This window comes from Panulirus ornatus, chromosome 41, assembly GCF_036320965.1.
Source record: "Panulirus ornatus isolate Po-2019 chromosome 41, ASM3632096v1, whole genome shotgun sequence".
Classification (NCBI taxonomy): Eukaryota; Metazoa; Arthropoda; class Malacostraca; order Decapoda; family Palinuridae; genus Panulirus; species Panulirus ornatus.
The window spans coordinates 6142728-6164567 of NC_092264.1; the positions used below are offsets into that span (position 1 = coordinate 6142728).

Here is a 21840-nt window from a genome sequence, read left to right on the forward strand (position 1 = left end):
CTCTCTCTCTTTCACACACACACACACACACACGAAGTTGAGAAGGGGTTTCAAGTGGCCAGACGGTATGGTACCTGGAGGACACACACAACACGAGTCGTTCTGGGAAGGGGACGTGCAGCTGACATCATGCAGAGGTCTTCTCCTGACCATCACATGAGCAGCGTCATGAAGGGAGGCAAACTTTATATTCTAGTCAGCTTCAGATCTCCCTTTTAAGTACGTGGGATGCGACATATCAAGGAAGATAAACCAACCTATGATGAACCCAAGTTGGAATGTGCCGCTAAAGTCCGGTCTCTCAATTAGAGTCACGGAAGACTAATGGAAAGGATGTAAAAGAAAGACAGAGAGGATGGCACTTGATCTGAGAAGAATAAGCTACGAAGAGAGAGGGTGAATCCTCCATCTACTCACTTTGGACTAAATTAGAATAAGAATAACGAAAGACACGATAACCACATACAAAACCACTAACAGCCCACGACGGTGTCAGAACTGAAGACTTTTTGAAATTAGACGATAGTCCAGGACGAGGGCAAATAACCAGACTTTGGGTTAGTGAAGTGTAGTTAGGGATCTGAACAGGCATATCCTCAGAGGTGTGAACACATGGAATAAGTTAAGGGAAGAGGGAGTAAGTGAAAGGATTAGAAAGTTCAAAAACCTGTTGGATGGAAATGCAAGGATAAGAGGCGGGATCACTCGAGTGTAAAGTTCCCTACCCACATAAAAAAGTAAAAACATACACAGTTGATCATCATCATCATCATCATCATCTTCACCGATGTCTTATGAATAAGCATTAAAACTTTCGGTTATCTGAACACCTTTCTTACTGGAATGTTGCCAAAGTATCTGAAACTGCTACGAAATTCCTGTATAACTTTTCTGAATGGAAATATTCGATGTACCCCAAGGAAGAGTTTACCTGAAGGCTACCCTAACTCCTGCTATAAATCGTTCACGAAAATAATGTATATTTCAAATGGCATCCAAAAAACTGATATAGGAAAACGACCGACGCATACTGGTGTGGAATGCCACATACAGACACACACACACATACTGGTGTGGAACGCTACATACAGACACACACACACATACCGGCGAAGGCTGCCACAACTGCACATACAAGTGAGGCTACCACACCTGCACATACTAGTGGGGCTACCACATCTGCACATACTAGTGGGGCTACCACACCTGCACATACCGGTGAGGGTAACCACACCTGCACATACGAGTGGGGCTACCACACCTGCACATACGAGTGGGGCTACCACACCTGCACATACTAGTGGGGCTACCATACCTGCACATACTAGTGGGCTACCACACCTGCACATACCGGTGAGGGTAACCACACCTGCACATACTAGTGGGGCTACCACATCTGCACATACTAGTGGGGCTACCACACCTGCACATACGAGTGGGGCTACCACACCTGCACATACTGGTGAGGGCTGCCACATCTACACATACTGGTGAGGGCTGCAACACCTACACATACTAGTGGGGCTGCCACACCTACACATACTAGTGGGGCTGCCACACCTACACATATTAGTGGGGCTGCCACACCTGCATATACAGGTAAGAGCTACCACACCTGCACGTACTAGTGGGGTTACCACACCTGCATATACAGGCGAGGGCTGCCACACCTGCACATACTAGTTAGGTTTCTGCAGCTCTTGACGCGCATATGTATCGAGAATGAACGAGTTCCTTATCAATAAACATAACACATGTTTTCCTGTGACATTTGCTCTCTTTAAATTACTCTCATATTCATCTCATACATCTTGTATACCACCTAATTTTACTAAACTACGTATCGGGAAGTATTCAAACATACATTACCGCTATTGTTCTTAAAGTGTATACTAATATCATAAATCAACTCTGCATTAACATTATGAATTAACATTCTGCCAATATATGGACAACCTCTTGTTTGTTAACTTATGACTCATGGGTATGTATGAATGTCTGCTTACATGACTCAAATAACACCTGTTCTCATACTGTACTGTCCATCTGAAACGCACGTTATCCATTTATCCATCACACATATATAGTGTCTGCATGAAGTCATATAAATTTTCATGTTAAAACCATTCTAATTGATTGATTTAAAACTCTATCAAATCTCATAATACTAATCCAGAAGAGGAATTAAGCATATGTTTCTGTTTTCATACCATGAAAACACAATTCATTACTATTTCATTTCAAAGGTCAACAGTTGAACTTCATATTTCGTCAAATCGAAATGAAGGTTTGACCTTCAAGTCATTTGTTATATAGCAATAAACACTCGTGATTTCTTTCACATGAGACCCAGCCATAAATCATTTCCATTTCTTTAACCTTCACCACGAGAGTGGACGAACGCCTGACGCTTCTGTTCCTTTCACGAAATCAGTTATGAAATAACCAAAGTGTTGCAGCCAAATCTGAAGCACTACAAGAATTTGAAGACGTTGTCGCTCAAGTATTTTACTCCGCCAAAAAGAAAATTTAACTATGGTCAACAGAACTGATTTTCCCCGAGATTGAGGAAAGTTTCTAATTCTTGCTGTTGAGAACCTTTCATCAGCATCATTGTCGGCCAAATTCGAGCCCGGTTCAAGCCAGGAAAGTCGATTGTCCCAAAGTTTGCAGTAAATTAAAAAAGTTGTGTTCGGGAGTTCAAGTATTCGATAGGTGGCGAGAGCGAGGCTCGGCTCGGCCGGCAGGTACGGGGCAAAGTTGGCGGGGGCCAATGGACCTGTTTAATTAGCGGTGCCTGCCACACAATGGCTCACATTGTTCTTGTAATTATGAGGCAAATTGCTTACCGGGAATCCCCACACCTAGTTCGCGCATATACATATACATACATATATATATATATATATATATATATATATATATATATATATATATATATATATATATATATAGGGGATAGGGGAGAAAGAATACTTCCCACGTATTCCCTGCGTGTCGTAGAAGGCGACTAAAAGGGGAGGGAGCTGGGGGCTGGAAATCCTCCCCTCTCGTTTTTTTTTTGTTATTTTTCCAAGAGAAGGAACAGAGAAGGGGGCCAGGTGAGGATATTCCCTCAAAGGCCCAGTCCTCTGTTCTTAACGCTACCTCGCTATCGCGGGAAATGGCGAATAGTATGAAAAATACATATATATATATATATATATATATATATATATATATATATATATATATATATATATATATATATATATACAAGCAAGAGGCATCATGACTTACAGTGCCAGAAAACTTTACGAAACTGGAAGTCTTAAGAAGCGCAACAGATAACCTGATTGTTACATCTGAGTGCGAGTCTCAGGACTCACGGTCCGTCATGCTTCCAGAAAGTTATCACATTAAGAAAAATCTGCCGCGATTCCTCCCGTCCTCGACCAAATTTCAGAGAGAAAGAATATTGGGTAATATATAAATGTCACGAGTCAAATCGATAGGCCGGGTTGCGCAAAGAAATATCTATGTTTTATTCCGCCACTTAGCCTGGTGTGTGTGTGTGTGTGTGTGTGTGTGTGTGTGTGTGTGTGTGTGTGTGTGTGTGTGTGGGTGAAATATGCTTCACTCTCCAAAACCGAGAATATACAAGATGTACTCTCATTGTTGCTTCACTTGCCAGTATTTCAGAGATCCTGGACGTCGCGTCGACCAAGTTCACTCTGGTGAACGCGTCCTTCCTGGTGCTGCTCTCCGTGTAAGGTGGCTCATGGGAAGTAAACTTCCTCAGAATAGCGGGAACTTCAAAAGGACGCCGGGAGTTTACTCTTGAGACCTCTATCTTCGGCCGTCACACTGGCCCGCTTCTGAATATAGCCGAGAAACGTAACGTGACGTGACGCTCCCTTCTACTGCAGTGGCTACGACAAGACTTGTGCTTCCATATACCGTTACCATTTCCCGTTTACTCACTTCTCTGTCTTTCTCTGCAACATCTGGTAATAATTCCAGTTTACTCACTTCTCTGTCTTTCTCTGCAGCATCTGGTGAAAACTCCAGATTCATTCAAACATCCTCAAATTCTTATCATCATTCCAGACTCCATCCATGAGACTGTCTGTCCCTCCTTGGTGTCTGGCAAGCCTCCCGTCTCCCAGTGGATATCGCCACTTTCATGGTCGTCACCCTGACTGAGCACAGTCTATCAGCGGTCGACTACCCTGGATCCCACATGCTCAATTCCCTGCCAGACTACTTGTCATCAAAACACAGTTCAATCTCCATGATACGGCTATCATATCCTCCCTCTCACGTAAGATGCTCACACCTTTCCTCAATGGAATTCTGTGCGCACACGTTTTCTTTTCTTCTGCATATGAACTCCAGAACTACGAGAAAAATAAGACGAGGGACACTCCCTGTGCTCTTATTTCCCCACACAGTGCAGAATAAACTTTACTTGTGTAACGGGCAGAGACAACACACTGGTGTGCCACTGCATCTTGTTCCTCACCTCTTGTTATGTGAAAGTGAAAAGTCTATGAAAAAGTGACTATAATATATATATATATATATATATATATATATATATATATATATATATATATATATATATATATATATATTCACGATGATACACACCAGCGCAATGAAGATTTTTTTTTACTGGTTGACGTTTTGAGAACATATGTGTTGAATACACCTTTAGAATCTGAACATTTATAAAAGTCCAACAAACTCCTTCACAATAAAGTTGATGGTAATGTTCAAGGTGAACGTTCCGTACACCTGCCTGACCTTTGTAATCAAGGAAGATTAAAGTTGCGCCTTTTATTATAAAATGTTTTAGTTTTCCCGGCCAAAAGTCCTCACGGACACCAGGCCTTGAATACAGAAACAGGGAAGCAAGAATGGATAGTCTTAAAACAAAGGTTAGAAAATGTGTGTAGGAAGGCGTTGAAAGAAAGAGAGAGAGAGAAAAAAAAAGACTATGAAAGGAAAATGCTAACTAACAGGTAAGTATTAACAAGAGAGATGTCAGGAGCAGCGTGTTGGGTCTGGCCCACACTTCAACATTCCTAATTTGGAATGCCAGTATTTCCATACGTAGCAGCTGTTGTTTAATGTGGGTCACATATTCATACAAGAACAAGTGCTGATCTTTTTGCTTTGTCAAACACGACGTTGGTGTGTGTGATCATCACCCACAGAGGCCCTATTGGAAGTTGCTGGGGTGGGGGAGAAGACAGCTAGAAAACCATCAACCATCACCCACTTGGGGAATATACCAGACCGACCGAGACCCGTGCGGTTCCTACAAAAGGATCCTGAGGCCACAACAACAACAACAACAACAACAACAACTTTTACATCTCCCTTAACAATTATGGTACAGTACCTTAACGAGTCTCATAAAAGTTTGATAAAGGAAAACACTTCAGAAGTTCAACCCTCATTATCCTTCAGGTCGTCTGAAACTTTTTCTTCTGCTACCACTGATGTTGGAATACATGTGTCCAGAGAATGATAGGCCCAAATTGTCATGATCACTTTCTTATTCTTTTTAACTTCTCTGGTTTCTTCTTTTTTTCTCTCTTAGTAGTTTCGTGGTCTTCCTGCTATAGTCTGTCCCTCGCGCCTGCCATTGCTTCTCTGTTCCTTCAGTACTCACTCTGATGATGGTCTTGTCGTACTTCACACACATTGTGGTGCGTAGCACCAGCGCCGGTACCACCAGATCCTCTCCCAACATCATACCAACGTGCAGGTGATGACAATCCCATTACAGACCCTTGTGTTACTATTTCTGACCAACTGAGATTACATTGTAATTTTCAAGAGCAATCTGGTGACACAGGCAAGACGTAGCAGGGAGCACTGTAGTATGGAAGTAACAGGAGGGATCATCTCACATCAGATCGCCATCTCTGTCTTGGTCAATAACTGTCAGTGCATCTAACGAAATATTCTAGGGATGCTGTGGTCTTGAGTAACCCTATGAACAAACTCTAAATGCACTCAAGAATAGTTTTCTAACATCACCCAGACACCATGCGAGCGAGTGACGTCTTTAAATGTCAGGAGGAGACCGTGTGTAGTAGTACGTCTACCTTACAGGTGGTCATCACAGAGATGATTCTCTGTGGCCTCCGACACAGACTACATACTTTCCTCTTTGACCTCACTATATTTGGTTACGGGACCTTTATCACGTATCTTTTTACATGGGTTGACAATTCATTAATTAAAATCGAACAAGAGAACCAGGAAACTGATTGGTTGTTACTCTCACAAACGTTGTAAACAATGGTTTGAAAAAAAAAGCAACAGTGTGCACTACAAATGTAACTTGCAATGTTGCACCACTGGTCAGAAGCATCGGTTGCTCTTCTGTTGTGTAGCATTGTAAAACTTTGTGTTTATCTATATTTCCTGAGACAACAGCCCCAGTGGGCATTGTTGACAGAGGCAATACAAGCGCGAGGTGCTTGAGGAGATATAATCCTTTAGTTCCGTCAAATCAAAACAACAGTTTTGAAATTCTGTCCTGTCGTGGCTACAGTCCTAGGTGGGATGAGTGACGTACGTTTTTCACTGTACTATAAGGTTTAGCTTGTACACACACTCAGTGGGATGTACTACGTTGTACACATACTCACAGTGGGATGTTCTAAGTTGGTCACACACTCACAGTGTGATGTACCAAGTTGTACAGCAGTAAACCAGAGCACCAATGATAACACTACGACCCGTGCCATGAACAGGTTCCCTCCGTAACACACAATACTCTGAGGGATGCCTCTGAGTGACATACGGCACTGCTCTGGTTAGGTCATGGACCAGGACCTCTGTTGTACCGGCAAGCGTCATGACAGGGTTTAGCCCACACTTCGCAGGTGTACTGTGAATACAAATTCGGAAGGACAACTACCCTGTAGGGCGAGGAGGTGCTCACCAAGGCAACGTTCTGGTCCATAACTGTTGTAAGTACAGGACAACACCATAATCGAGTGCTGGTGAATCATCATCCTTGCCTTTATGGTCGTGTTCTCTCATCAGGAACACATACGGGTAAAGAAAACGAATATCATCAATACTGAAGGGGCGTGTGAAGGTGGTATTTGCTTTGAGAGAGAGAGAGAGAGAGAGAGAGAGAGAGAGAGAGAGAGAGAGAGGAAATCTAATGACTCAGAATACACAAACAACCTCTGTCCACTTCCACCAACACAGGGAGGAACAAGTCTCTATTGGATTTCGTTGATACAAAATTGGCACCTGCGTGGACTTCAGTCTATACATGCCAACTTATTTTTCCTTCGGCTGGATCGGTGGAGGTTTGCTCCCAGGTGTGTATGGTGAAGAGCGAGACTGATCGTGGCATTAGAATGGATGAAACTTTCTTCATGATAATTCAAAGTTTATCCAAACCCATGTTGCACTAGGCGACTGTGATGACTCCCTTACAGAATGTTTTTCGCCTAGCAAACTTTAGTTCCTTGAAAATATAAGGACTATGGAGCAACCTCATCCTTCCCGTCTAGGTCAACAGGGGATTTCACAGGTGCAAGACCCCCCCAACACACTGAGGAAACGGTTAAACTACTCTTAAGTCCGGTCGCCAATAACTTTCTATGCCAAATGACCCAGTGCGTCAACCAACACCTCGTCAGAAACATTCCACCACCCACCTACGGTGTTTCCCCCCCGAGCACTTTAAAGATGGCGGTAATACACCCATTGCCGTTGGCAACACAGCCTTCACCAGCTGTCAACAGCGAGCTAAGCATTTGTTTGAGTCCAAAGCAATATGGCTGTGGCATCTCACTGGGCTGTGAAGCAGCGGCACATAATGGATGAATAATTAATAAAGCCATCGTCAAATTATGTTTGTAAAACGCTCTCAACCTTGTGAAAAGAGACGCTGTCATTAGAAAACTTCATGAATACTTCCTAACTTCGCTTGTTTTCGTTCATTCGCGATACAGAGCGCATCATCGACGCAATGTTGTGGTGTCTGAGTGCTACCGGTATCTGCATTGCCTCTCAGTCTGCCATTCCAGCTTTCTTGTCTTTAACTGCGGCTTCCAGCAAACTGGTGGCTGAAACTCTGCTTGAAGCCCTAGGGAGATCTATCGCGACGCTAACCACCACACCACACTACATTGTGTGTGTGTGTGTGTGTGTGTGCTAGTGTATGTGTGTGTGTGTGTGTGTGTGTGTAAATATATGAATAAAACTTGGCTAAAATATCCAGTGCAGACGCAAGAAGGCACAACTAATCATGTGATGCATCATCATATGTACATTTGCTTCGAATCCCAGAAGCTCGTGTGTGTGTGTGTCTTCGTGTCCGGCCGGTGCGCTCTGAGCATCATCCGATCATATAAAGTCAGCATCAGCAAGACAGGATGGGGAGTTTCCGGCTTGGGTCTCTCATTTGTTATGTGCAAGTCTTATGATGGTTGTGACACAGGTCCTATTCAAGACAGGTCTTAGTTAACACCACACTCCGACACACTAGACGAACCTGTTCTCATATTCCTAAGAGCAACATGCAAAAGCGTCAAAGTATGATTGAAGAACTGTATCATGAATAGAATATAGTGCGCCTCTCAGGCCATGAAGACTTTGGACCTTTAACCTTTTAACCCCGAAATCAATAAGCCTTGTCTCTAGCCGCAGGGGCAAGTCACCCTTGAAGTTCATGGATCTTGATGAAGGAGTTCAGCTGACGTGGATGCGGACCAGAAGAAAATGGAAAGAACCATAACAATTTATACCCCGCTATTTGGTATGTGGGGGCCGAAGCATACTGTGGAGAATATCACATTCATCATAAATATGCACGAGGAATAAAAACCGTATAAAACTATAAGAGAAAGTCGAGATGAAATACTGTCATGGCTGACGGAGGAGCACACCTCAACTATATATTGTTTACGAAGTTTACTGTCGGAAAATATGGAGATGAGCGGCACGTTTCCCGGTACAACATTACCCCCCCACCCACGGAGATACGTCTGTAACACGTTACTCTGGTAATCCTTAGGTCATCATGAGATACCCACAACAGCAGCTTTGAACATACGTAACTAAAAGTCGTTCTCATGGCTCTGATCATGGCCTTACGCTTTACTACGTGTGACTACCGTGCCAAGACTGCCACAAATGCCAACTGATGTAGTAAGACGCACGCAATGCAACATCACTCTGCGGGTCCCTCTCTGCAAAACTCATTCTTTTGCAACACGGCAGATGTATATCTTAGGTGAGGCGCCATAAATGTGGGTAAACAAACATTCTCGTAAATTTCTGAGAAAGATCTTTTTTTGTGTGTGTGTGGATATATACAAGTCAACAGAGGCGTCCACGAAAATCTTTTATATAATACTTGTCGAGCTGGATCAGCGTACTCATTTTTCATGCTTTATCTCGGGGGAAAAAATATATGATTCTCTGGGACAAATCCTACTGACTTCTAGGATAGTAACCCAAAATATTCCAATGTAAACATTAGATATTGTACGAAAAAAAAACCTATAAACTCGCAATGCGACACCTAAAATCCTACAGAGTAAAACAGACAATTTTTCAGCGGGAAATCTTCAGTGACAGGCGAAACTAACAGTTCTGAGAGCAAAACATGCATCTTTTTTTTTATGTATAAAACTCCAGTTTTAATTGGCCTGGGGTATCAACACCCCTGCCTCACAGGAGGTATATACAGCGTCCATATAGCCTTGTGCCCGGCAGTCCCTTGTTGAGGCACCCGAGCACAGCTCCTGAAGCTATGTGATCAACAGTCGTAGCTGAAGATAATCCTGTCCCCTTCCCTGCAACCTTGTGTCCCGCTGAGGACAAGACTACCGTCCCTACTACTCCTCTGCTTCCACAGGGATGCCTCCAGGTTAGGACACGCCCAGGTCTTCCCTGCAGCCACGTATTCAAGAGAACAGTCCCAGCAGGGAACACGTCCCTCCCTTGCTTCCAGTTACACATCCAACACGATATTCCTCAGCTCTGGTCCTCTCCAGCACCTACTGACCAACCGTCAAGGATTTTCCAAATCAGTCCCAGATTTAAGGAGGAGCGTACCAAATTTTTTTTTTTCTTTTTTCAGTGCTGCAATGAGTCCCGGATATCTATCTTATCTACAAGATGTCCCCAACTTTCCAGGAGGAAATTTTAATAGAGAACAGGAAAGCACATTTGGTCATTTACTGCTGCGGTTATCATATACATTCTTACAGACTTTAACGTAGAAAGATAACATTATAAATCGACTTAAATCATAGATAATCATTAGCCAACTTCTCTATCAAAGAAAACAAATCACGAATGGTCAACCATTGTTTACATTAGCATCAATTAATCATGAAGATTTATGTGAAAACTATGAGTAGTTGCTTGAAAAAAAAAAAAAATATTAGCATACTGTTTCCAAACATTATTCTTTAAGTACTGGCAATCTTTTTTTGCTACTGTACAGAAAGCATGTAACGTAAGCTTTAGATAAAAAAAGAAAATCTGAAACTACGTATTGTAATTCAGTTCCCCAAAACAAACACAGAAAAACACACTGTAACGGCGCATCCAACAAACAACTTCCAGCCAGGGCGCCACGCCCAACCATTCTACAAAGGCCAACTGTCCAAGAAAGAGTGACCAGCTGGGGACATGCCCTTGCTCACACCCCACTACACCACCATGTCACAGCTGGTGTCACAACTGTTGGGTAGGGCTACGTCAGCCCAGGTCCAGCAGGACACTCGCACATGGGGAAATGTTCACCTTGTTCCCTGGGGTCCCATGTGCAGTCCCGGGCTTCGGGTAGATCCCGCGGTGGGATACGTGGTCAAGGTCCTTGTGCCAACGCTGGCAGCCCCGACACCGTCATACACACGGTAAAGCGTGGCGGCAATTAATCACCGTCCAACCATCCTCGTCATCAATTAGCTAAATGGGCTCACTACTGCATGCGTCAACATACGAGCCGCCGGCGGCGCCGCTGCCGCTTGCAGGCGAATCGTGCGGTCAGCAGAGGTTGTTGACAACCAGCAGGTTGGTGCTGAAGGGGAAGGGGGGGGGGGGGAGGGGTTAAGTGAGGGTAGGAGGAAGCTCTGGCAACACTGGTGGTGTGAACACCTAGCTAGAGGTGGAGGTGGGGCCAGCACGAGCACTGCACGGGTGGTAACAATGCTTGGGAGACCATGTGGGGCTTGAGCATGTAGGAGGTGGTAACAGTGACACCAGGGGTGTACAGGTGGTGGTAACACTGACACCAGGGGTGTACAGGTGGTGGTAACACTGACACCAGGGATGTACAGGAGGTGGTAACACTGACACCAGGGGTGTACAGGAGGTGGTAACACTGACACCAGGGGTGTACAGGAGGTGGTAACACTGACACCAGGGGTGTACAGGTGGTGGTAACACTGACACCAGGGGTGTGCAGGTGGTGGTAACACTAACACCAGGAGTGTACAGGAGGTGGTAACACTGACACCAGGGGTGTGCAGGAGGTGGTAACACTGACACCAGGGGTGTGCAGGAGGTGGTAACACTGACACCAGGGGATGTACAGGAGGTGGTAACACTGACACCAGGGGTGTACAGGAGGTGGTAACACTGACACCAGGGATGTACAGGAGGTGGTAACACTCAAGACTCATTGTTACACCTGATGGACATCATCACTTCTCCAACCCATTAAGAAAGGTCATCAGCACGTCGGGTCATGTCTGCAGCCGCAGGTCAACACCTGTGACCTCCCACCCAGCTGCCAGACATCATGAGATACCAGACATGATTCTAATGACACCAGTCGCTTCAGTCATATAAGTGACTGACTCATCATCGCGTGGAGTACTGTTCCAATATTTGGGAGGGTCTTGCTTTACAGCCTAAATCAACGGAATCAAGATAAAAGCAGATCTTATCCCCTTAATCTGACACTAAAACTTGACCCACTTTCATCACTCCGCCATGTTTGTTCATTCTTTCCTCTTCCTTTACATGTTACCTCGGGATGGCTGCTTGCAGACTTCTCTACCATTAGCTGGATCATGCAAGTCTTCCTGTACGCTACTGCGTCCCACGGTGACCGTGTTTCCGAGGCCAACACCAGCAGGAAGGGCCTTGCGTTGTCTGTTTCTCTTCTGATCCTCAGAACTTTAGGAACTCTTCACTCCTTCATGACTTCCGTGCGACCTTCTACACGACAAGTCTCCCACATTTAAAACTATCATCTCTGTTACTTATGCATCTTTTTTTATCTTCCATTGAGAGTCTAACCTGGACGGCCAGGTTTGCCACGATGCGAGTCTAAAAGAAAGGCATTAAACACGCACACACACACACACACACACACACACACACACACACACACATACACAAAGGTTAATGAAAGAAGTCACCGAAGGTTGTGTCATACACGCTACATTCCAAGTTCCATCTGAATTTATGGGAATCATAAAATTTTGAATATATATCTTTTCTGCTGCAGGAGACTCGTATCATCCTGCACCTCTTTGTCAGTGTTTGACAGCGAGCGTGAGCGTTCTTTTTGTATATATTCTACAATTCATCCATTCCTTCCCTGGTCATTCCTCACCTCAGAGCCTACATTTAATCCAATCTCTCAGCGTCCGTTGCTCCCTTAAAATCGTACGCCTCATTCATTTTCTCATGAAGTAAGTTCCTCACCTATACATCCCCTCATAATGATCGTTCCCCCCCTGAATTTCACACCTCATTCATTCGCATGTGACGACGAGCAGCAGCAGTCTACCTGCCAGTAATGAGGGAAGTATGCGTGGCTCTGAGTCTTTCCCCTGGAGGCTGTGGCGGGACCTGGAAAACCCTACGTCGACCACATACCCAACTCCCCTCTTACCTACCCGTCAAACCCCCTCGGTCAGCCGAGCGAGAAATAACTTGGCCGGAGGGGATGGGACAGAGATACCCTCATCCCTTTTTTGGAGAGTCGTAAAAGCGCTTCAACAGCTCCAGGATCTGCGCCATCCTCATTTTAATATTCCCTCGCACCTCGATCTCCTCACCCCGTCAAAAGAAATGACAAGTTGGTTCGGGTCCCGACACTCTTCCTCATTATAGAGTTTCCTTTCCCCCCTCACACATTTCCGCTACGCACACCCATCTACCCCCATTAGTTAAAGGGTACTTTTCCACCCAAATTCAGTCTAAATCAACTCTGACTTAAGGACGGATAGAAACACGTTTGTGCAGCTGGTAGCTCCCGGGCTCCCAGTGGCCACACACTGCCAGATTTCTCTCACAGAAAGTCACTTTGTCACCAAGGCTTGTGTGATACCTGCTATAATAGGATCAGTTCTAACAAATGTAGCAAAACTGGACAGATACCCCAAGGGAATCACGCTACTGATTGCTTTACTGACTCACAGATGTGGGCAACGTGCTCCCCAGCATAATTCATCTTGGTAAGAACTACGCAGAACCAGCAGGGTCGGTAACCAACAAGTTACAGCAGTCATTGTGCTGACCAAGTTGTTGACCTACAAAGCAGCAGCATCGCCCCCAACAGCCTAGTTCGAGCCATGTTGTTCCTCAAGACAAACCAAGTACATCCATCTATCACGGTTCCTAGTTTCGCCTAAAACACGATATCGAGTCTGTGATACGAGATTTGTATCTAACCGACCTGCAGTTTCTTTGCAAAAAAAAAAAAAAAAAAAAAATTATCCAAAAATCATGGCTCTGGATTTCTTCTTGATTACATTTCATGACACACCACAAACTGTTGCAAAAAACTTCAAAGTTGTGCACGCGTACCCTGTGATCTATTCTGCCAAACCAAGTCCTGCTGGTTGGATGTATTCCCTCAAGACATTCGGCGCAGATCAAAGCAAATAAACTAATCACTAAAACCTTTTCTCTCCTTAGGATTTTAAGGATGTGAAAGTCAACATTTCACACCTCACAAGACACTTACCAACTAAGATACGTTGCTGTAGCGTACCGTACACACAAGCTTACAACAGATACACAGAAAAAAGACAGATTTTCTATGAGAATTCGGTGAATTAAATGACGTGAGAGCACTGACCTGTATATTCAGGCTAACACCAGTAGAGGGAGCGCTGGGGTGTCAGCACAGTGGGGTGGGTGGGGGTCAGGGCTGTCCAGTTGATCATCTGTAAACAGAAAGTAGAGTTTGATGAAAACTGCTCCGTGCAACAATACTGTTAATGTCATGCACATGGCTAGTGTACTGCAAATGTAAATCATATCACCAATGAAAGTAATCAGAACAACAATAAACAAAAGATGATTTCATTGACAAAACGCCACAATGATAGTACATATAGAAATAAGACATTCGGTTGTGAAAACACGTTTAAAACTTATGAATTCCGACCGAAGAAGAAAAAAAAAAGATAAACGAGATGATAGAGGAGTTAAGTGGTGGCAGCGGCAGGTGTGAGTAAAACCCACAGAGCCATGCAAGAGTTCGCCGGTATGGAACCCGTTCCCAGACACCAACACAAAGAGGTGAATCAAACCGGAGGAAATAAAAAAAAAAAAAAAAGAGATCATAAAAAACATCATCAATCTCTTTGATGGATATTCAAATGCTGGAGAGGAACCCGTGAAGCAACGAGCCATCTTACCCAGCAAGACTGGTGATGGAGGACCGAGCGAAATCTCTCACTCACTATGGACAGAATTAAAAAAGGTTTGGTATAAGAATCTTCCTAGTATAAAAGTTACCAGCCTGCGAGACGAGATACTCGACATAAAATGTTCAAAAAATCTCCGCATATTTTTTTTTTATTTCAAACTCATCCCTAAGTTTCTGTTTCAGGGTCTATCAAAGCTACAAATGACGCCTGCAGACAGCTTTGAAAAAGTTTTCCCATTTCAACTCTGCAATCAACCATCATCTCTTTTTGACTCATCAGGGCTCATGCAAAGAGCAAACAAACCAATATTTACCAATGCAGTTTGGATGGGGAGGAATAGAAATATCTGCAGACAAAAATGACTAGTATTTTGTCAGTGGAGGTGCTCCTCTGTAGTGTCTCCCCGGGCCATGTATTGTAACACAGGCTGTCATGTGAATGCTGGACCTTGATCACATCGATAGGAATACTGTCGAGCAATGACTGCGCATGGGTCATGAACCAAGGAGGATGCAGCATGACCATTTCCAACGTTCCGTCACTGAGGCCAAAGTTATATACCGTTGAAAATACGAAACTCTGGTACAAGAACATCTCACGGTATAAGATGTATGTGACGCTCTACAGTATATCAAGAGACAAGATATTGGATGATCACCTGTTCATGCCAAGGATCATCCAAAGTTCACAGGACAAAAGGCTGTCGGGAATACTTTAAAGAATCGAAAGAAAATGATGCACTTGCATTAGGTAATCTCATATTTCGAGTTTTTCAATTTGCTCCTCAAGTTTAAGGGAAAAAAGAATAGTGAAACAAAGGCAAATATACGGAATATCCATAATATATGGAATAGAATATTCTGTGAAAACTTTTCATACACTGTCAATTGTGTACATCATCAACCTATGGGACACCGTATCTTGTTCACTGGCAACAGAAAGCTTTTAGAACTCAAAAAAATACTGAAATACATTTCAATCCAAAAACCAAGTTCAGGAATGCAGTGAAGAACTAAAGTATCCTGCAGAAGGGACCAACACCTTCATGTTCACTATAATAACGAGGTACAAAGGGTTTGTGCGGAGGTAACTAATACTTCCAGGTTTGGTGACCACACCTAATAATACCTTGGTCTCTACAGAAGTCGTCACTAGATCCTCAGAATGCGCTAGAAAATCCAACAATCTATTTCACAATGAGAAGGACCGACTTGGTTTGCTGCCATCAGAAGCGAGAAAGTACCTGCGCCACTGGACGATTCGGCTGTAAGATGCATATGACCAGAAGGTTTCCTTGTGCCTTGGAAGATGTATCAAACAATCCAACGGTCTTTTCAGCCCAGTAACAGTAGTAGCCTTAGTTAAAACACAACAGGAGGTGGTATACGTGGAAGAAGCATCGGGAATACGAGTTTGAAATCCTGTCACAGAGGCAGGTGTAGACTCCACCTCAGCTGGAAAGCAGTCTAACACCTGGCTCGCCAACATCTTGAGACTCCACTGTACCCATGATGTAACTTGACTCTTTAGCCACTAGGGGTCGTGTCATTACACTTATGCTTCCCATTAATCATACACACTGTTTATCATGAACTATAACCTTTGACTACGGTAGTTTTGTAGCCGTCCAGAAGGCGATACAGTGATATGAAAAGATCTTCTAACGCCATGACGTGTCCGCTCATTTCACGACATATTACACTACCGTGGCTTGTGACGCACCATCTGTGAGTTACCTATTCTTGAAACGTGCAGCTGGTCGCCAGGTGGTGCCGCAGCTCCTACTGGCCCTCACAGCCTACGCACGAAAAGTGCATCTACCCCCTCGTGCATAAATGGACGGAACAAGGCACTGTGCTCTGCTGGTCCCGGAGTCATGATTGGATTCACAACCAGGAATTCAAAAATAAACAACAAGGACGTGTAAGGAGAAGCGAAGCTTTCAGTCCTTTATCAACAAAGTCCAACAACCTGGTTCTTTTATCGTTACGTGGTTGATGGACGGATAAGCGAGGTTAACAATAATCTCCTATACTGCTTTACTTTGACTAAAATGTTTATTTCATAATCATTTTGAAGATTTATGATTTTCTTTTTGAAAAGTCTGCCTCAAACCTTTAAAGTTAATTGATGCCCAGCTACAGAACACATCAGAAATATATCAGTTTGAGAAATACCTAAATATGCAGCTATCACATAATGATGTCCTAATTCTTGTGAGTGTTGCTGAACTTCGCAATACTCAACCTGGCCTTTTCTTAGAACAAGTAACAACTATTATACAGAATTCGGGGATTACTGAACTACTGACGAAGGTAACAAGCTATCGGCCAGCGAGTGGTACAGTTACATGGGTTACGGAAGAACAGCAGTTGAACTCTCTCTAAAAGTTTACCCAGACTGTCTTTACGAAATGCCTCTACATCCAGTGTTATCCCGTACACGTACACACACACACACACACACACACACACATCTGAAACATTTTCTTGATGGTAGATGCTGTTTGCCCAAAATTGGAGCAAAAGCACAAACACTGCAACACAAGGAACTTCTTGAATATTCCATTAACGTTTCCATCCTTAGTGCCACAGGCAGCAGGCAGGATCACCAGGCAAGAAAACGCTACTAATGACGTGGGTCAGGTAAAGCGTTCTGGTCCACCCACACTATTTTTATGTTATTAATAATCTGATTTAGGCGCTGGAAAATTTCAAATTAAAAGAGCAGAATTCTAAATATTACTGACAGGATTTGGGACGTAACCGGCTAAAAATACCACGTAAGGGATGTAAAAAATGGGGCGTTTCAATTATTATATTTTACCACCAATGGTGGGTGTGGGTGGGTGAGGGGTGGAGGGTGGGCATAAAAGCTGTAACACTGAAGGCCACATGTTGACGATATTTAACTATCACACACGTGTGTGTGTGTGTGTGTGTGTGTGTGTGTGTGTGTGTGTGTGTGTGTGTGTCATTTTTTTGTAACTATCTCTTTATATTTTACGGGGAAAGAGTTCTCATTCGTGAGGCCTTATCTCTCGACTGTTTTCCAATACACAACTTTTAAGATATATATGAAGGCTGTCCGCATTAACCATGTCTTCATATACTTCATTCCCCTCAAACACCACTTACGTACCACATAAGCACTTCACACCTTCTTTTCGCAAACAATTTCTTGCTTCATTTCACGCTATATCCTCTGGTTGTTTTATCCCCTCGTCTTTCGAAGAACTGCTCGCTGTCTACGTGATCAGTCTGGCTTCATAGAAGGTTCTGATAAGGTCTCTCGCGCCTTTTCCTACTGGGTCTCGTAATTCCGAGTCCTGTACGCTGGTATCAACCGTAAACATAAGCAGGTACGACTCAAAGCCTAATGTCAAGTCATTTACAGAGATCATGAACACTAGCAATCCAAAGACTGAACCCTGCAGGCTACTCTGCGTCATCCTTTTAACCCAGAGTGAAAACACACCTTTAACATGTATTCTTTGTTGTCCCTAACAGACGATATTACCACTCCATGTAAGGAATCCCCCCTCTGCCTAATATTTACCTGAACACCATTTTTGTCCAAACTCCTGTGTGGTGCAGGGCCAAAAACCTTCTGGTAATTAGAGAAGAAACAGCTTACCCCTCTCTCTTCCCCTTGTCAGTCTAACCCTAACAGATCACCTTGAGTATAAGGCGCCTTTCATTGGCATTTTTTCTCTTGCAAGTATCTATAAATCTTTTGTGTGTGTGTGTGTGTGTGTGTGTGTGTGTGTGTGTGTGTGTGTGTCATCAACTTTCTGAAGTTGCCCATCTGTACCAATGGAATGGGAACTTTACACTCGTAAGGTCTCACTTATTTTCATTACACATTACCATACATGAATTTCAGTCTTTCTTGGTCACCTGCATTTACTTTGCTTTGCTATATCGACTTACACAAAACTTTCTTGCCGAAGACATTCGTCCTTACGTCTCTCTGCGCATGCGCTATGCCTAACCTTCAATCATTCACTTTTTGCTCCGGATTCCCTTTTGGCCTTTACGCGTTTTCTATGTTAAGGTCGTCAAAGGTCACACGGTTATTCATATGCGGCTACCATGCCTTCCCTTATTCTTGTTTCTTCCCAAGTGGGGAAGTAGACGGCTTTGCTCCTCTGCTCGTACCTCATTTCATTCTGCTCTGGTATCGTTCTCGTTGCGTTCCTTTGATCTCTTATCCTCAGGTGAAGAGACGAGACCACTGTAGCAGACTCCAACCTTGGTTGAATGTATGATCCTTGAAAGGTAATTCTAACTTCAACAAAAGCACAGTTTGCCTCCCTCACGATCCTTCTCACTTGATATTCCGGTGACAAGTTTTCCGTAATTCCCTGATACAGTACTCACAGTTTGGTTTGTTGATTCCCCTTGCCATCTCTATGAATATGCATTTTCCAGGGTTAAATTTCATTTGCCATTTGTCTTACCACCGCCGCATTTTGTTTAGGCCCTCTCCGCATTATTTCAAAGTTCCTGTTACTTCGCACTTCCTTCACGATGTGCCACCGTCCCCAGCGAACACGTTGACATATCCTTGGGATGTATTATGCGCCGAGTCGAGGCCCTTCCACATTACCACAAGCCAAGACGCCCCTCACAACTGCTCTTACACTCTTACACTCTTCTGTACTCGCCCGCTCTTAACACATCCTCCCCATCCGGCCTTATGTTCGTACCTCTCACAGACTCTCTCTTTCCAGCCTCTCATTTACTCTCGTTCCCACTCTCACCGTACAGCGCTGCCCTCACTGCCACTCTTTCCAACACCCGCCCGCTCTCCGACCTTCACGCCCTCACTCTATCATCTGATGCTGATGCACATTCATTTCAAGGCCTTTTTATATTTGCTGTTACAGTCGTTCTGTCACATTCCCGGTCACAGTTACTCCTACACTAGGCTTTTAAAAGACGTACATACATTCTAACACATACACATACAAATACGAATTGACATACCCATGCACACATGCAAGCGCTAACGAGCAAATAAGTAAAATACATATCGATATACAAGCACACACATATCAACAAAACCAAACATTTTTAAGCACACATAAACGTATAAACTACATCCAATCCGACAGTGAGCATACACTGCATTGTACACACTGCCTACGCCAGAGCAACCAGGCACAAACAACGAACCCCTGCAACTCACGACCACACCCACAGACCACAGGTCTTACTCATGTGTCTGTTTCACAATCATACCCACACAGCAGAGGTCTTACTCAGCCACCTGTCATCCTCAAGCAAACCTTAAACAAAGACATGCAAAGGCAAGCTAACCACCACCAGTTGACCTCCACGTCACCCCTCCTTAAGGCTTACTGTACCTTACACTTCACACACACACACACACAAGTCCACTAAGGCACTTGTATCAAGTACATAACAACGATCTTGTATGAATATGATAACACTATTCAGGGAATATCCAAAATAACACAGTGGGAAGGCAAATCCATTTCATTTATAACATACACCAACATAAGCCTCATAAAAGAGCACAAAGATGAGGCGAAACTTAGCGAAAAATAGCGAAGGTGGCGAGGCCAGAAGCTTTAGATATAAACGTAAGAGAAAGAGGGAAAGTCAGCAGAGATAGCAACCAGTAAGGTTCTTGTTCCGCTCGTCTTCCAGATTTGATAAAGTTGTAACTGGAAAGCTAAATACACGTCACACTGGTGGATAGGAAAGGTCTTCTATTTCTTATGTGAGACTTCGACCGAGGAATGTAGTCCTCTTCGAGCCTAGGCCACGCATGAAACAAACATGACAATATATATATATATATATATATATATATATATATATATATATATATATATATATATATATATATATATATATATATGCACGAAACTTTCGACAATACCCTAATTTTGCTGCATGATATGATGATACTTATAACAACATAACGGTATATTAAACTGTTCCTCTAAGGCACCACTTGAGAAACTTCTAACAAAAAGTTTGCAAAGCTGGAGAGTTGAGTGCAAGCTGTGCAGCCAAGGGACTCGCAAGAACTTCCGACAGGAGTAAAATACCACAGAGATAACTGCCTTGTAAGTTCAGTTACCGACGGAGATGCGCCTTTACAGGACGCACAAACTGCCCCGTCCCGAGTAACTTTTTCCCGGGGAGTATTGTGTCCAGGTCTTTTTTTAATTCATAAACTGACGAGGGTCACGAACACAACACGGGCCGTCCCCAGCCCAACCCTCCTCCTCCCGTGCCATCCTTGCCCGCTCAATATTCACAACTTACAAATATGTTCATCTCCCCAGCTCTCACGCCCATTAGCATGTCTGCCTTGTTGGAATTCCCTGAAAATTCTCTTCATAGCTACTTCTAAAGGCACACACCGACAGGGCAACCATGTGAATACCGTTAGTCTAGAGAAGGGTTCAGCTAGATGAGACATTCAACTTCCCAAATTAACAAAAAATATGGCTACTAGATTTTATTTGTAAAGTGAAGTACCAAATATGTAAATCCAAACCTGCATAAACTGTATTAATTTCGACACTATGAGCTTATATCTATAACAAATTTAAAAATATGCTAATTTACCGGAATACACGCTCTGTATTTGTGACGAATTTTTTCATGTAAGATCAAGTTTAAATACGCGATCTTTTATATATGTATGAATGTATACACGTTATCAGCCTTAATCTCTTCATACATGATGTAAGTGTGTACTGTTGTTAGTATGTGTATATGTGGATCCTGCGTGGATGATACAAAGTCTCTGGAACCTATCCAGATTTTCCAGCAAGTCCAAATCATCACTAACACAACTAACTCGTTCCATTCATGAAGTGATCCAGTTTACTTTTTAAAACTTCCAGAAAACTTTTCCTATCTGCACACTGTGGCAAGTTATTCTAGGTCTCCAGTGCCCTAATACTATGAAGGACTGTCTTTCTCTACTCTGGATACTCTTCCTTTACCCTTCTGTTATGACAATGACCTCCCAAGCCACAGCGAGAAAGAACTGGGGTGACATCCACTTTACGTATTCCAGAAAACATCCCGAAAATCTCAACCATATGGTCGCCACTTTAACGCCATCTTTCCAAGTGACACACACACTGCTTCAACCTATCTTTACAACATCTAATATCTTCATTCCTGGAGTAAGC

General features: G+C 43.5%; 1 protein-coding gene across 1 annotated transcript in view; it reads right to left on the minus strand.

The window, feature by feature from the left end:
* LOC139761640 (alkaline phosphatase-like) overlaps window positions 1-21840 on the minus strand; it is a 656491-nt gene that overhangs the window by 625047 nt on the left and 9604 nt on the right. The window contains exon 3 of the mRNA XM_071685927.1: window positions 14078-14165. The gene's annotated coding sequence lies outside the window, so the exon portion shown is untranslated. The remainder of the gene's footprint in view (window positions 1-14077; window positions 14166-21840) is intronic.